Source organism: Piliocolobus tephrosceles, chromosome 14 (assembly GCF_002776525.5).
Source record: "Piliocolobus tephrosceles isolate RC106 chromosome 14, ASM277652v3, whole genome shotgun sequence".
In the NCBI taxonomy this organism is placed as follows: Eukaryota; Metazoa; Chordata; class Mammalia; order Primates; family Cercopithecidae; genus Piliocolobus; species Piliocolobus tephrosceles.
The window spans coordinates 81,876,317-81,894,053 of NC_045447.1; the positions used below are offsets into that span (position 1 = coordinate 81,876,317).

At 38.8% G+C, this 17,737-nt stretch overlaps 1 protein-coding gene and 1 non-coding gene across 5 annotated transcripts in view; both read right to left on the minus strand.

The window, feature by feature from the left end:
- The window catches only part of KANK1 (KN motif and ankyrin repeat domains 1), a 237,957-nt gene that overhangs the window by 169,871 nt on the left and 50,349 nt on the right, over positions 1–17,737 (minus strand). The window lies entirely within an intron of this gene.
- Positions 16,084–16,189, minus strand: LOC111543449. Its single transcript, XR_002731870.1, has one exon. It is a non-coding gene; the product is annotated as a U6 spliceosomal RNA (small nuclear RNA).

Below are 17,737 nucleotides of genomic sequence, written 5' to 3' on the forward strand. Positions count from 1 at the left end.
ACCTCAGTCTCCTGAGTAGCTGGAACACAGGTGTTCATCACTGTTCCTGGCTTTTTTTTTTTTTTTTTAAGAGACAGGGTCTTGCTATATTGCCCAGCTGGTCTCAAACTTCTGGGCTCAAGTGATCCTCCCACCTCAGTCTCCCAAAGTGCTGGAATTACAGGCAAGAGCCACTGTACCTGGCCTCTATAATCTATCATATAAAACAGAAGTCTCATATAAAGTACTAAGAATGGTGGCTTTTATCACCAACTGTGTGACTTACCTCAGGCAAATACTGTACTAACTTTCTCTTTGCTTTAACTTTCCCGATATAAGTGGAGCTTACCTCCAAATTATATAAATCTCACTGAAGGTTATTACTATGCAGTTTCAAGGACATTACCAAGTATCAGCTGCTGCCTTATCTTCTAGAATATTGTTCACTGCTTTAACTGAAATATGTCAGAACATTTAAGACAAGTACCCTAGACTGCTCATATGCCAAGCACGATGGGAGAAGCCCAGGAGCTTTTTCTGTTTTTGTTTTTTTAAACATAAAGCCTAGCAAATGTTAGCCTTCTCAAAATTCAGAATAATCTGAGAAGATGCTTTTGATATAAAATGACTTCAAGTTTAACTGTGGGCGTAAAGACAAGGCAAACACAAGTTTCAACTTAAAAAATATAGGCCAGGCACCGTGGCTCACGCCTGTAACCCCAGCACTTTGGGAGGCCAAAGTGGGTGGATCACAAGGTCAGGAGATCGAGATTATCCTGGCTAACACGGTGAAACCCCATCTCTACTAAAAGACACAAAAAATTAGCCGGGCATGGTGGCGGCTGCCTGTACTCCCAGCTACTCAGGAGGCTGAGGCAGGAGAATGGCGTGAGCCCGGGATCGCGCCACTGCACTCCAGCCTGGGTGACAGAGCGAGACTCTGTCTCAAAAAACAATAAACATATATATATATGTGTATATACACATACACTTAAAAAGAGAAAAAATATTTTCCTTTTTTTTTTTTGAGACGGAGTCTTACTCTGTCACCTGAGCTGGAGTGCAGTGGTGCGATCTTGGCTCACTGCAACCTCTGCCCCTCAGGGTCAAGCGATTCTCCTGCCTCAACCTCCCTGGTAGCTGGGACCACAGGCACGTACCACTATACCTGGCTAATTTTTGTATTTTTAGTAGAGATGGGGTTTCATCATGTTAGCCAGGCTGGTCTCAAACTCCTCATCTCAAGTGATCCACCCGCCTTAGCCTCCCAAAGTGCTGGGATTACAGGCATGAGCCACCACGCCTGGCTGAGAAAGAATATTTACAATCGTTACAAATAAAAAGGTTTCCTCCCTGTTGAGAACAGAGTGGTACAGCTGCTCATTTCAATATTAACAATCATATAAATGACATACTTCAATCTAAGGTGGAAAAGCAGGAAGTGAGGCTCGTTTTCCCAGAGCATTCCAGTCAACTAGGTCAAGCATTAAAATACACCAAGGAAATGTTCTCTCCAGCCTCATTCATTATCAGAGTGCGGACTCGGGTATTTCAGTAAAGACCACTGGGACCCTGCCCACTCAACATCCTCATGATCTTTAGCCTTTATGGAATGTTACAGGTGCAGAGCTTCGGCCCCCTTTCCTAAGGGAGGAAGCTTTCAAACATGTCCGGCCAGAGAACAAAGGCCACATGATGCTAGTGATGCATCAGTGATTTCTACTTCTACAGGACAAGACTCCTTCCACTATAATAAAGACAAATCCAGGTTGCCCTGGCAAACTTCTTGGAAGCACAGAGCTGCAGTGGATGGGCACAGCCCATTAATCTCCTCCTTGGCTCCTCCAAGCAACTCTCAGCTTTCTACTCTAAACCTCTAATTAAAGCTAAATGCAATTACAAAACAAAAAGTACACTGTTAATCTATAGTCCACACAGTTTAACAGAAAACCTTTCCAAAGTGTATACGAATCTTGTAAATGTAGGGAAATTGACCTTCTGACATCAGTCACTCTCACCACAGTGAAATAATTCCTGTCTTTTCACGCAGGATTTTTAAAGCAAATAATCAGTGGGTGAGGGTGGGGGTGGGACTGCTGACCTAGAAAATATCAACCATTTTAACATTTTCTTTAAAATAAAAATAAAATGTCTGCGACTTACTTAATCCCTGCTATCCTCACCACCTTTTCTCGCTGATAATGGCTTATACTACTTCTCGCTTTAAAAAAAAAATCCTCGGCCGGGCGCGGTGGCTCACGCCTGTAATCCCAGCACTTTGGGAGGCCGAGGAGGGCGGATCACAAGGTCAGGAGATTGAAACCATCCTGGCTAACACGGTGAAACCCCGTCTCTACTAAAAAATAGAAACAATAAGCTGGGCGAGGTGGCGGGCGCCTGTAGTCCCAGCTACTTGGGAGGCTGAGGCAGGAGAATGGCGTGAACCGGGGAGGCGGAGCTTGCAGTGAGCTGAGATGGTGCCACTGCACTCCAGCCTGGGTGACAGAACGAGACTCTATCTTAAAAATAATAATAATAATAATAAATCCTCATTTTTATTTATTAGATAAGTTTAGTGACTGGTAAGGCAACAACTTTATTCCTCTAGGTCCTCCACATTTACAAATGATACTTTATTCTCTGATTATAGACTGTCCTTTGGTAATGACATTAACTCATGTAGCACTTGACTAATTGCAGCAGCATATCAGTATCATGAATACTCAGCGTCAGACTCTCTTCCATATCTGCCAGTAATTACAATTTACACCAGCTCAAATATTTCCTCACAAAGCATGCCAGAAGAAAAGAGAACTTTTGGTTAAACCTCAACCTTATTGTATTAGGACATACATTGTGATAATAGTAATGAGATTGCGAAGTATGAAAAGGCAAGTCCTAAACAGATCACTGGATCCAATCTTACCTTTCACTAGCCCCAAAAGAAATTTTATTTCAGAAGTTTTTAATATAAAGATGGAAACGTGGAAAGACCGTTATGTCAGAAACACTATGTTTTAACTCATGAGTTAAAAATGAAAAGTCAGTGTTTTCCCTCCACGAATACATCTCTAACTTATGGCTGTAATAAACAGTGATTAGAAATACAATTTTTTTTTTAAACTCATGAGTTAAAACACGTTCTGATGCAAAGAATGCACTGACATTAGAAATTTCTGTTTAACACACATGTCCTTCAAAAAAGCAAAAGTAGGGCTGGACATGGTGGCTTATGTCCATACTGTAATCCCAATGCTTTGGGAGGCCACAGCAGCAGGATTGCTTGAGGCCAGGAATTCAAGACCAGCCTGGGCAACATATCGAGACCATCTCTACAAAAAAAATTTTTTAAATAGCCGGGTATGGCAGCACAAGCAAGTAGTCCTAGCTACTCAGGAGGCTGAGGCATGAGGATGCCTTGAGCCCAGGAGTTTAAGGCTGTAGTGAGTTACAATTTCTCCACTGCACTCAAGCCTGGAAAATGAGCAAGGCCCTGTCTCTTAAGAAAAAAAAAAAAAGTATATTTCTAATCACTGTTTATTACAACCATAAGTTAGAGATGTATTAGTGGAGGGAAAAAACTGACTTTCCATTTTTAATTTGTTTTAAACTGAAATGCACTAAAAAAGGAAAATAAGCATTTTCTCCCAGCAACCTCCAAAGTTGGATGGCAGAAAAAGACGCCCAACCACAACATTCCAAGTCGTTCTGCACCTCGACCCACAAGTAACCTGGGAATACTATCACTTGGTGATCTTGGGACTTGATTTATGAGACATAAAGCTAAAGTACAAACTCAGAGTCCTTACCAAATAGGTAAGAATTTTCCTATAAACCCATATTTTTCTCTCTCTGAATAATCTATGTGCCACCTTGTAAACAATATGAATTGCCTTTAACTTTTCTGATAAATGACGGAATATACCTTGCTCCACATGTCTGTTTCTCAGCTGAGACTCTACAGTCCAACTGTATTTCAGGCATTCATTCAAAAAAGCCAAATTGTTAAGTCTCTAAATGTAAATTTATATGAGATTAAAAAGTGCCTAGGAATGAGACAGTTATCTTAGTCATGTTTTTCTTTTTAAAAAATGTATTCTCTTTTTTAAATATTTTTTTATTTAGAAGTGAAGCATAGCTATTTCCTTGCCTCCTACAAAGAAAAAAGTAATCTACCTTGTTAAATAACATGTGACCTTCTTGGCTAAATCTTAACAAGCGATACATTCCTGACTAAGGCTTTTTATTTTATTATTTTTCCAGTGTAGGTGTTCAGAATTTTCATTAAAAAGGGCTCTAACACTGGAACAAATCCATTAACACATGTTGCCAAAGGAACACTCTGTAACTTCTGCATTATCATACCCTCTAGCAATTGTCAACAATCTCTCTGGCAAAGGCTTCTTCTGGTTTATACATAACGGTATCAAGTATCTCTGTTTGCCTTGGTAACAATGCCTTTTCTTGTAGAGAAGACATAAGACACCAGCATGTCACACAAAACACCCCACAGTGAAGCGGTTTTGGATGGAGCACTGGAACCATCAAGGGGCTAGGTCCCCAAGGAGATGGGCACTCTCTCATACCTCAACAGAGGTGCAAACTGGTCCCATTTTTACAAGAAATCAATTTGACAAAATGCATCAAGGGTCTTTAGAGTGGTTAGTTTTTTAAAAAATATATGTTTGTAACTCCTGACCCAAACATTTCACCTCTAATAATATACAGTAAGAAAATAATGTTCAAAAAAATTCCACACAGACTTCAGCATAAATATATTCACTGTCCATTATAATAGCAAAAAGTCAAAAACTTACATTATTATTAAAATAGTATGCAGAGATTAAGCATGTTTAGAAAGTCTCATGAAAAACTAAGCCAAGGGGTCTTAAAACAACTTTACTAAATTCACATGAAAAGCAACATAATTTAGTCACTATCTAATTAGCATGCATATTTCCTAAAAACTTACAAAAACTACAAATTTTCAAAGGCTTGGTATATATGACAATTAGTGTAAGTTACTGGTGGCAAGTGGTGTTAAAAAGGAAAATAAGTCTCCAATGCTCAGTTTCCATAATAGAATGAAGGAGCATGCACTCACATTTTATTAACAGCATTTAGAAAATTATTTCTGCCTTTTATGTTGATGACAGATCCTCTAACAGATTAACTTTCTGGTAAGAGCACCCCAGAGACAGGGTCTAGGTCACAGATTAGGCTTCTAGGGACTTGTGTCTAGATTTCTATTTATACGGCAAGCTGTATACCCAGCTGGGCCCACTGGACAACAGTGCAGCCATCAGTGCAACTGCCAGCAAACCTCTCTCTTATCTCAACACTGTTAACTATGCTCAAAAAGCAAGTCAAGGCTTTATACTCAGGGCATGCTAAGGACATCAAATTTTCATTGTAATGAAAACACAGCTACAGATTTAAAATTTTAAGTCTACATTATCTCCACAAAAACATTTTGTCCCCACATGTACACACACAATCATACTAGGCCAAAGAAAAATACATTCTGCAAAGTAGCAATGAAAGACCACTCTCTAAGCACAGATTAAAACAAAGCCATCACAGAAGTAACAGACATTTAAACAAACAAAAAACCCAATACATGGAGGAAAAAACTATTCTATTCTCCTAAATGTTTTAAAAAACATAAATCCTAATATGAGACTGTGTGTAAAGTAATGAAAAGGCCTGGGGTCGGGAAGGTGTATAATGAATGAAAACAGAAACCCTACAACATATCAAATGTTATGGAATCTGATGCAGGTTGAGAACAAAGAAAAATGTAAGCCCTACATAATTAACATAAGTCAACTACATATTGAAATGAGAAAAAAAAAACCCAATCTGTTTGAAAAATGATTACAAAATATTTCACTAATAATGAATGTATTAATAGAAAAATCAGAAGTGATAAATTCAAAAGCTTCCTTGAAAAGCCAACCAGAGAAGTAAATTTCTTGTAAGTCTAGATGAAAGAAAAGTGAACATGATTAGAATAAATGTATTGTCAGTCAATTTTCTGTTGCTTATAACAGAATACCTGAAACTGGGTAATTTATACAGAAAAGGTATTTATTTCTTACAGGTACGAAAGCTGAGAAGTCCAAACTGTAGGGCTGCATCTGGTGAGGGCCTTCTTGCTGGTGAGGACTTGGCAGAGTCTTGAGGCAGCACAGAGAATCACATGGTGAGAGGGCCGAGTGTGCTAGCTCAGGTCCCTTCCTCTTCTTAAAAGCCACCAGTCCCACTCCTGTGATAACCCATTAATCCATTAATCCATTAATCCATGAATGGATTAATGCATTCATGAGGGTAGAGCCACCTCTTAAAGGCCCCACCTCTCAATATTGCCACATTGGGGATTAAGTTTCAACATGAGATTCACATGAGACATTCAAACCTTAGCAAGCACTATAATGTACTGAGGGACCATAAATAGGAGAGTGACGAACATACAGAGACAGGAAGGTATGCTTTTTGAGACAAAGTTGATAAAACAGAGCGGAGGCAGGAAGAAAGGAAGGCAGGTGGGCAGGACTGGGTCAGGCACCTGGATACAGTAGTGTGTCAGGCAGATACTGAGAAGATACCTCTGCACTAATAGCCTTCCACTGCCCCACAGTGGAGCTGGTCTCTAGATGAAGCTCTACAGCTGGGTAGAAGAGCACCAGAGCCATCCATCCCTCCCCAGGAGCTCTGTCTACAGTGAGCTACGTACTCAAACATACCCCGATGAGTATGGAAATCGATCCCATTTTTAAAAGACATCAATTTGGCAAAATGTATTAAGGGTTTCTTAAGTGATCATGATCTTTCAAAATGTGACTTCTGACCTGTAATTTTGCTTCTAATAATACACATACTAAGGAAATAATGTTTTTAAAAAATCAACCTTGGCCAGGCATGGTGGCTCATGCCCGTAATCCCAGGGCTTTGGGAGGTTAAGGTGGGAGTCCAGGAGTTCGAGATCAGCCTGGGCAACATACTGAGATCTTGTCCCTACAAAAAAATTTTTAAAAATTAGGCAGGCATGGTGATGCACACCTGTAGTCCTTGCTATTCAGCAGGCTGAGGCGGGATGATAGCTTGAGCCCAGGAGTTTGAGGTTAAAGCATGCCATGATTGCACCACTGCACTCCAACCTGGGCAACAGAGTGACAATCATACCACTGCACTCCAGCCTGGGACATAGAGCAAGTCTCTGCCTCTATGGGAGAGAGAGAGAGAGAAAAAAAAAAAACCCACAGACTTACACATAAATACATTCACTGCCTCACTATTGTAAAACAAAAATTTCAGAAATGTAATAATTATTAAACTATGATACAGATCTTAAACATGTTTATGAAGATTAAGGAAATGCTTACTTTATAAAGTTAGGTTGAAAACTGGGTATGATGTTGAAGATTTTAAACAAAAATACAAAAATGAATGGAAGGGAATATATCAACATTTGAACATTTTTGCCTTTGGTGTAAAAAATCTTGAGAGGTTGATTTTTAACATGCATTATAGATAAGATAATGGTTACAACCATATCATTAAGATAAATGTAAACTACTCTCACACAGGATCACTCTCTACCTCATACCTGACTCATCTGTGACTTTAGTCAAATTAACTTTTGAGCTTTGTTTTCTTCTCTGTAAAATGAAGGTAATCATAGTTACCTGATATGGGTGCAAAGAAAAAAAATAAAACCAAGAATGCCAAGTGCTGAACTTTGGCACTCTCTCTCTTTCGAAGACTGTAAGTTTTGTCCATGCTGGTGACTTTGGAGCCCGTTTTAAAAACTAACTCTAAATTCAATACCACTAGGCCTCTTAAAGTTGTAAAACATCCGCAACCTTCTATACTGCAAGAACGTACTCAAATGAGAAAGTCTAATTCTGATAAGCTCGGGCATCTCCCAAGGTAACCAATAAATTTTTAAATGGGCCAACACTGCATCAAAGTTCCATGAGGAAGGGACTTATCAAGAAGCGCTGCCTTTCAGAGGAAACCATTCTCATGGATGACTAGGTTTCACATTTCCAAACATGTTTCATTTATATGGCACAAACTAAGAAATGCTGCAAAAGTTCTCTTTGCTGGCTCCAATCAATGTAGAAGGGACGTAGAAGAGGGAAGTGAAACTGCTTTTGCAAAACTGTGACAGTAAGAGATATCTGACCCTTGCTTCTAACCTCCAAGCTGTGCTTGGTCATTCCTGGGCATGGGCAAAGCTAACTTCGGGGAAAATTTAGTTTCTAGTTTAACTTTAAAGCAAGAAAGAGAATAGCACTTCCCAAAACAAATTCAACTTTGTAAAACTAATGAAACACCACAAGATTAGGATTATGAGAAGGGCCTGAATTCTGCTAAGATGTAGGCATAGAAGGCAACCCTAAGCAAAAAGAACAAAGCTGGAGGCATTACACTACCCAACTTCAAACTATACTACAGGGCTACAATAACCAAAACAGCATGGTACTGGTACAAAACCAGACACATAGATCAAGGGAACAGACTAGAGAACCCAGAAATAAGGCCACATATCTACAACTATCTGATCTCTGACAAACCTGACAAAAACAAGCAATGGGAAAAGGACTCCCTATTGAATAAATGGTGCTAGGATAACTGGCTAGCCATGTGCAGAAAATTCAACCTAGACCCCTTCCTTACATCATATACAAAAATCAACTCAAGATGGATTAAAAACTTAAATGTCAAACTCAAAAACTTGGAAGATAACCTAAGCAGTACCATTCTGGACACAGGAATGGGTAAAGATTTCATGATGAATATGTCAAAAGCAATTGCAACAAAAGCAAAAATTGACAAATGGGATCTAATTAAACTAAAAGGCTTCTGCACAGCAAAAGAAACTATCAACAAAGAAAACAGACAACCTACAGAATGGGAGAAAATTTTTGCAAACTATCCATCTGACAAAAGTCTAATATCCAGCACCTACAAGGAACTTAAATTTGTAAGAACACAAAACAACTCCATTAAAAAGTAGGCAAAGGCATGAACAGACACCTTTCAAAAGAAGATACAAATGCGGCCAACAAGTATGTGGAAAAAAAGTTCAACATCACTGATCATTAGAGAAATGCAAATAAAGACCACAAGGAGATACCATCTTGCACCTGTCAGAATGGCTATTATCAAGAAGTCAAAAAGTAACAGGTGCTGGTGAGGTTGCAGAGAAAAAGGAACATTTACACACTATTGGTGGAAGTATAAATTAGTTCAACCATTGTGGAAGACAATGTGACAATTCCTCAAAGTTCTAAAAATAGAACTACCATTCCACCTAGAAATCCCATTACTGGGTGTATACCCAAAGAAATATAAATCATTCTATCATAAAGACGCATGCACAAGTATGTTCACTGCAGCACTATTCACAATAGCAAAGATATGGAATCAACTAAACGCCCATCAGTGGTACAGTGGATAAAGAAAATGTGGTACATATATACCATGAAAATACCATGCAGCCATAAAAAAGAATAAGATCATGTCCTTTGCATGATAGCTAGAAGCCATCATCCACAGCAAACTAACGCAGGAACAGAAAACCAAATACTACACTTTCTCACTTATAAAAATGGGAGCTAAATGATGAGAACACATGGGCACGTAGAGGACAACAGACACTGAGGCCTAATGGAGGGTGGTGGGTGGGAGGAAGGAGAAGATGAAGAAAAATAACTAATGGATACTAGGCTTAACACCTGGGTGATAAAACAATCTGTACAACAAACCCCCATGACACAAGTTCACCTATATAACAAACCTGCACATGCACCCCTGAACCTAAAATAAAAGTTTTTTAAAAGTGTAGGTATAAATGATAACCAGCCATTGTTCTGGAAGTCACAAGATTTGTAACTTCCCCAATTACTGTTGGAAATAGCATCCCTCTTGTGGAATCTAAGATTGGCCTTTAGAGATGTCTTTTCAGACTGTTGCATTTTTGAAGACTGGCTGACCCCACCTGGGCCTGCAACTCATGACTCAACTGGTCCTATAGCCCCTAACCCAGAGGCAGACTCAGCGAATGAGGGCTGTTTTCCACACTCCTATGATGGCATCCCCAGCCAATCAGCAGCATCCATTCTATAGTCCCCTGTCCACCAAACTATCCTTGAAAAACCTCAACCCCCAAAACTTCAGGGAGATTCATTTGAGTGGTAACTTCATTTCCCATGTGGCTAGCCAGCTTTGCGTCAATTAAACTGTTTACTGCAATACCATGGTCTCGGTGAACCAGAAGACCCTATCGGGTGACTACACAAGTTGTGCTCTGCAGAAGAAATTCTTAAACTACTGCCTGCACAAGGTAGAATGGGAGCAAACATGAAACCATTCTTTAGGGTTGACTTTCCCACTGCAAGAACTATGGGCTAAATCTTAAAAGATGAAGCTGCTACCATTTTTCTCTTCAGCAGCAACTAGTCAGGGAGTTGAATGGGTGGGAAAGATCTTAACAGGAATAAATGTTCTCCAGCTCTCCGATTAACTTAAGTTGCGAAAAGTTTACCTGACATACCTAGTGGTCTTCAAAAGATATAGGTATGGATTTGCAAAGGAAAAAAAGGGGATTTTTCTGTTTCTAAAGTCACACTTAGGTCTCTCTTCTCTAACCACCGACATTTGTCTAATGGTGAAAGCAGTCACCATTCTAGCCTCACCAGGCTCCTTCTCAGTGGAGCCGCCCTGCACACACTCCTTGTTACCAGCCACGTCTGTGCCAGTGTCTTCATTTCCCACTTCATGCAGTCACCTGTGTGTACCAGAGTGGGCTTCCCAAGAGGAGCCAAAAATAACACTGTATGTCAGTGAGACTCACATGAGTTGACCTGGAATGATAAGGTGAACTGAATCAATCAGATACTGACTCTCAAGAATATGAATTAAGAAGCATAGAGAATAAGCAGTTAGCAGTAAGGAAAGAGTGTTAGGAAGTGGAAGAGGAGCTGCAAAGAGCCAGACCTGGGTGCATGCTCAGATTATGAGAACACCAAAAGTAGGCATGGGCAGAAATAGGTATAGTTTTTAATATTAATATGAAGTCATCATGGTTATCAATACATCCTAAAACATTACCTTTCATCTCTTCTTTTAACATTGCAACTATGTATGTTTCATATTAGCATAAAGCAATCCGAACATGACATGTGTTCTCAATAGAGATATGTACACGTATATAATTTACAACTAAGTGTACATATTGAGGATACATGTTCAGATTTTTTGTATGTATGAGGGTGTCTGGTAAGAAAAAGTTTTACAAATTCTACTTTGCTATAGAAAGTGCACATTCTATGACACTAGGAGACAGACGTGAGAAGTTAAGACAGCTGCCAAGGACAGTAAGACAAAGATCCTGTCCTCTAGAGGTTCACAGGCCATAATGTGTTACAGGGAAGAAAGAAAAAACAGTGATTTTTATTGGGTTTCCAACAAATGGTTTAGCACCTATGTGTGCCCTGTGCTAGTCTAGGGATTTTATATCACTTTCTAGTGACACAGTCACCCTGAATCAAATAAGCTATCAGGGCTGAACTGAATTTGCTGGGTCAGTGGTCCCTAAACATTTCTGAACCACAGAGCAATTTGAGATTCTGATTAAAAAGAAAAGAAAAGAAACCTCTCCCTAGGAAAGCACACATAACTATAATTCTGGACTCAATTTCACTGACACTTCTGACCTAACACCCAAGGATAAGAAACTAATGGGTCTACTGCCTATTTGAAAATATAGGCATTCATATCTATTAAATCATGTGATCCTACACTGAAGGATTGTTTCAACAATGCAAAGTACTTATGAGGTTTATTAATAGCCTTATATTTTCAGTTAACAACATATTATGAGTGGCAATGAGAGAAGTCTCACCACAAATAAAACAGCATGTTTATTCTCAAGTACAATGCATCCAACTGACACAGACTATCACTCCAGTTACACAATGGCTATTCAGAGTTCTCAGTTAATGGAATATTCACAGTTTAAGACCAAACACAATGCACAAAGAACAGAAAAATAGACAAAGTTGCCATATTAGGGGTAGCAACATTAGCTTCCTGGCAACAGAGACTCTGGGAAGGGCTACACATAAAATTATTTTCTATTAAGGGTCAGTAATTACTGTAAAAATAAAGTCTGACAAAATATTTCATTCATTTGCTCTAAGTGATTTTACGCAACAGAGCTACAGAACAGAGGTTTGGTTCCATCTTTCCTCTTAAATAACCAAAAAAGGTACTTGATCTAATCTCTTTCATGTAATTAGAAATCACCTGAAAAATGCAGAATCTGGCTGTGAGAGTGATTTGAGAATCGGTGGATCTCAGTTTCCCTGCTTGTAAGATACGAATAGCAGTACTTACTTCACAGAGATAAGAAGCACACGTTAGAGGGTGCCTCTCTAACATGTTAATAAAACAATTTCATTTTTTTCATTCAACAAATATTTAGTGAATTGTAACTATGAGCCAAACACAAACAGTAAGGCAAAATCAAGCAAAATCAGACCCAACTTCTACCTTGATGAAGTTCACTAGCTCTTTCATCCATTAGAAAGCTTTAAGTTGGAAAGTTCCACTAGAATCAGTTGTCTAACTTGACAACTAATATTTGTACAGCACTTTACAGATTATAAAGCACTATCCGATATATCATCTCAGGAAATCCTCACCGTAACTCTCTCTCTGACTTGTATTGGTAATTCATCTCCTATACAGGTTAAGAAACTACAGCTCAGAGAGGCCCAGTGGCTTACTCAAGCAGAGAAGCTGGAATCCCCTTTGCTGATCATCTCAGTGCACTACACCATCTCACTGCAGTTGAGCTTTAGGTCATGAGGATAAAACATGTGCGAAATCACTTTGAGCTCTCTACTGGGAACATGATCTAGAGCAGTTTTGTCTGTTCCCATCTTCCCAAGAAGCAGTTGTTACCCAGCTCTGGCAGGATGTAGATAATGCAATTTACTTAGCTGGAAAACCCCAACTTACCTAAGTTATAAAATGGTTAATCTGCTGAAAGACTCCTTTACTATTTCTATCATACATGCAACCTAACAGCATTGCGTTGTTGCCTGCCATGTGCCTCTCTTCCTTGGTCAATTTCTACAGTGCTTTCCGAATACAGAAAACTTCTGCAGTTATTTTCCCTGTTACAGACTCTTAACAGTTTTCTACAACAGTGTGACTTACATAGTAAGACTGAAATGTGAAAATTCTAGATGAAACAGTCACCTGGTCCTACATTAAAACTTTCACGAGTTTTTAAAGGAGCCTGAGATCACTGTCCAACATTCAACCCACTGCCAAAATCCCTATGACAACATCTCTAATTTGGGGTGATCTGCCTTCTTTAACACATGCAGTTCCTATTACTGGTAACAAGCAGTTTGGCAATAAGTATCCAAAGCCATAAGTAAATAGTACTAATGTCGACTCAGCTATTCTGCTGCTAAGAATTTGTCCTAAGGAAACAACTCAACAAATATACAGGGATGAGTGTATTTGAGATATCTTCATTGTCGTGTTGTTGTTTATACTAAGAAATTGGAAATGACCAAAGTAACTATCAGCCAGGGATGGTTTTAATAAATAAGACTGCATTCATATAGAGAGATGCTATGTAGCCATTAAAAATCATATGAACATATAAATAGTAACATAAGATATACAAGCTCTATCAATTGAAAACAGTGATTACTAAATAGTATATGATATCCATTTTATGTGTGTTTACAAAGCAAAAAATCTTAATTTATTGAACCAGAAAAACATGTCCTTCTTATGTCTACTCATAAGTTCCAATCCTGCCCCCTGAAGTTGAGAATTAACTTTGCTCTCCTTTCCACCTGATAGCCTTTCAACTATTCCTGGCAGGGCACAGTTTCTAGTCCACTGACTTCCCTGGCTTACCCTCTTAAAATGTAGAACTTGTTTGAAAACAAGCCCTTGGAAGCAGCCTAACAAAGTCAGCAAACAACGGGATGATTATCTCCTTAATTCTGAGTACTGTGCCATTAAAGCTGCCAGAGAAGGCCACCCATATCAAATGGTTGGCTGAAATCTTAAATCTTTTTAACAAGAGCTGCTACTGATCCAGGTCTCCCATTCTGTAAACATGCACTTTTTCCCCTGACTCTAGGAAGCTGCATTCAGTAGAGCTTAATTGTATATGTGTTCATGTTGATTGCCTTCAACTTTTTGCAGCCTTTTCTATTATGATGTCTGACATCCAGTTGGTTAGCTTCCCTCCCAAAAATGGGATAGACACAAATTTGATCCACCTTTCTTGATCAAAGGCCACTCTTCTCAAACTAGAATACCATGACATTTGGAAAGGACTACTAGAACATTTTATTTGGTGATAATTTAAAATATTTTAAAACAAACATGGTATGTTGAAAATACAAAGTGAATGCATCTTTATGTGAAAACATGAGACTTCAAAGACATTTTGCTCCTGGTTGTGCTTCTAAAGTCTCCCTATACCCACCCATAACCCAACCTTTAATTCCTGTACCCTCAATCCTCTAAACCCTCCAAAATAAAGTATAAACTTTCCTCTTCCTTAATAGTTCCTTGATGGAAAAGTTAGAATAGCACTGGCAAGGCAGCGAATTGCACAAAGTCAACAGTTAATCAACCTGCAACACATTCATCTGTCTTATTATAATGAAGCCCATGCTTTTCTAGCTTATCCATAAAAAATCCTAAGAAACTCAATGAAACATGAGGTTTTTTATTGTGATGTCCCGTAACAACGTTACCCAAATTCTCTCTCCAATAAGTATCTGATTTATACAGGAAATGAGGTTAATTCAAGAAAGGCTTGTTCTTGAGAAACCCATGCTGACTTAACCATACTTCTTTCCCAGGTAATCACAAACTATCCCTTCTTCTCTCCATTTATTCCATTAGAGGATTATTCCATGTCTGCTGATTAAAAGGCACTCAACGAGGGTCTACAATATAAAACATGGAATAAGACAGAAACTTCTCTTCTAGGAGGAAGAAAGATGACACATAACTACAATACAAATAACTACAATACATGGTAAAAATGCTTAAGAAAGTTCCAGAAACAGGGAAGCACTAGCCAGCAGAAGGAAGGGTATGTGAAGAACAGAGTTATGTGTGAAGGGGCATAACAAAGATAAGACTGGGGCACATGGTAGAGAGCCACAACCATCCTTAACCTGAGAAAACTCAAATCTTATTAGGAAATCACCTGAAAGCCTTCTGGGTCACATTTAGAAAAATCTCTCATTCTCTATTTCAGAAAATTTACATGTTTTTAATTTCTGAAAAATATGTTTGTCTTTTCAGTCTTTTTCACCTTTCTCCTGTCTTGAAAGATTGTCAACAGAAGTCTACAAATCAGAAATTATTATGCACTTAACATTTGACAGTTTACAGAGGTTTAAGATTTATACAGCATTTTCAAGCAGATTGCCTCTGCAAGACTTTTTTAAGTATCCCAAGATACAATGAAATCAGGGCTGGACACTCAAACTCAATTTCAAGTACCACATATTCAGTCACCACCCTCAGCCTAGGCATCCATCGCTTTTACCTACATTTTTTTTTTAACCTTTCCAATAAAAAAGTCATCATCCTTCAAGTTTTCTAAGCTTGGAAAAAATGAAAATCACAAGCGAATGACAGTGTTGACTGTACAATTAAAACCTTCAGTGCACAAAAATATTAAATGGATGATCTCTGCAAAAACCTCTGCAAGAAATTATAAATGGCAACTACCATTAACTTGTAGTTTAGAATACATCTATAAAACCAAAAGAACAGACTAGACAATTCACAAGAAGGTGACAAATCTTTGGGAAAAACACTCGATGACTATCAAGCTCCCCAAAAAAGGCTCATTAAAAATACAGATCACAGTTGTCAATTTAAGAAATAAAGATGAAAAAATACAGTGCATCCTTATTATTCATGGATTCCATATTTGCAAATTCATCTTCTAAAACTTATTTATAATCCCAAGACCAATGCTCATGGTCATTTGTGCACATGTGGAGAGAACCAGTATTTTTTTTTTCTTTTTTCATTATGGGACGTTTCACTAATTTGTGTCATCCTTGCACAGGAGCCATACTAATCTTCTCCGTATCATTCCAATTTTAGTACATGTGCCAACTGCAGCGAGTACACACCAAAATATTTGAGTCACTCCACATACACGTACCCAGCTAAAGCCAAACCAGCCTACACTTTTTGTTTTAGCCCTTATACTATAAACAAATGTCCTTTTTGTGACCAGTTTTTAGGACTATTGTTTTTTTGTGGGTTTCTTGGTGATTTTGCTGTTTAAAATGAGCCCCAAACATCACGCCTTAGTGTTCTCTAATGTTCTTAATCACAACAAGGCCATGATGTGCCTTAGGGAGAAGAGATGCATTGGATAAACTTCATTCAGGCATGAGATATAGTGCTCTTGGCCATGAGGTCAATGTTAATGAACCAACAATGTATACTAAACAAGGTATCTTTAAACAGAAACACATGTAAAATAAGGCTATGTATTGATGGGTTGACAGCTGACAAAATCGTTAGAACCAGATTTTGTACAACAGGAATCTAACTCTGTATTGTTCCCCTAGGAGCAACGGCTCAGTATTCACTAATTATGTCCTTAGCGACTTTATAGAACGTAACTGCCACAAATAATAACAGTGGGGTGTTTTTCCAAATTATCCTCTATTTCCCCTATTTCCTATCTCTGGATATCCTATTTATGTAACAGAATGTTATATAAATTGTTACAGGTGGTTTGTTCAAATAGGAGTCCAAACGAGGTCCCCATACTGCATGTCATTACTGAGCTCCAAGTCATAGGTCTAGACTTCCTTGCTATGCTCCTCCTTAATGCCCTTCTAAAATGTTCCTCTAGGCTTTTCAAAGGTGCGTGCCCATTCTACACTGGCTTTCTCCACCTCCCCTCACAGCATCTAACTAATCCTCTCTTCACTCCTGGGTTTCTTGACATTCCTACCATTGTATAGCTTTGTTTGTTTGTTTGTTTTCTGAGAGAGTGTCTCGCTCTGTCATCCAGGTTGGAGTGCGGTGGCACGATCATAGCTCACTGTAGCCTCAACCACCCAGGCTCAAACAACCCTCCCACCTCAGCCTCCCGAGTAGTTGGGACCACAGGCATGTGCCACCATGCCCAGCTAATTTAATTAAACCAACCCAGGCTGGTCTCAAACTTCCGGGCTCATGCAGTCCTCCCACCTCAGCCTCCCAAAGTGCTGGGATTACAGGTGTGAGCCACCACACCTGGCCGTACAGGTCCTTTTACAAAACAGATTTCCTTAGTTCTTGGGGGCCCTCAGTAACTTCTTGGGCTGCCTTCTCCTGTTCTTCCTCACCCAAGGATTACTACTCTTGTTACCTGTCTTCTACATTACTATCTGTGGCCATGAGATCATATATACATTTTTGACTAACAGGTTGGCTATTTTTCAATAGCTGCCTACCAAAAATTCCTTGTCTTAAACTCCAGGATGATATGGACATTTTTCCCCATTGTCACTTCAAGTTCCTTTAGAAACATCTGGTAGGATCCTGAAACTCCACATTCATTTTTGTTCTAATTTTTTAAACCTTCTAATATGAAAAACTTCAAATATATTCAAAAGAGAATACTATAATGAATACAATGCACCCATCACTAAGCTTCAACAATGATACATATTTT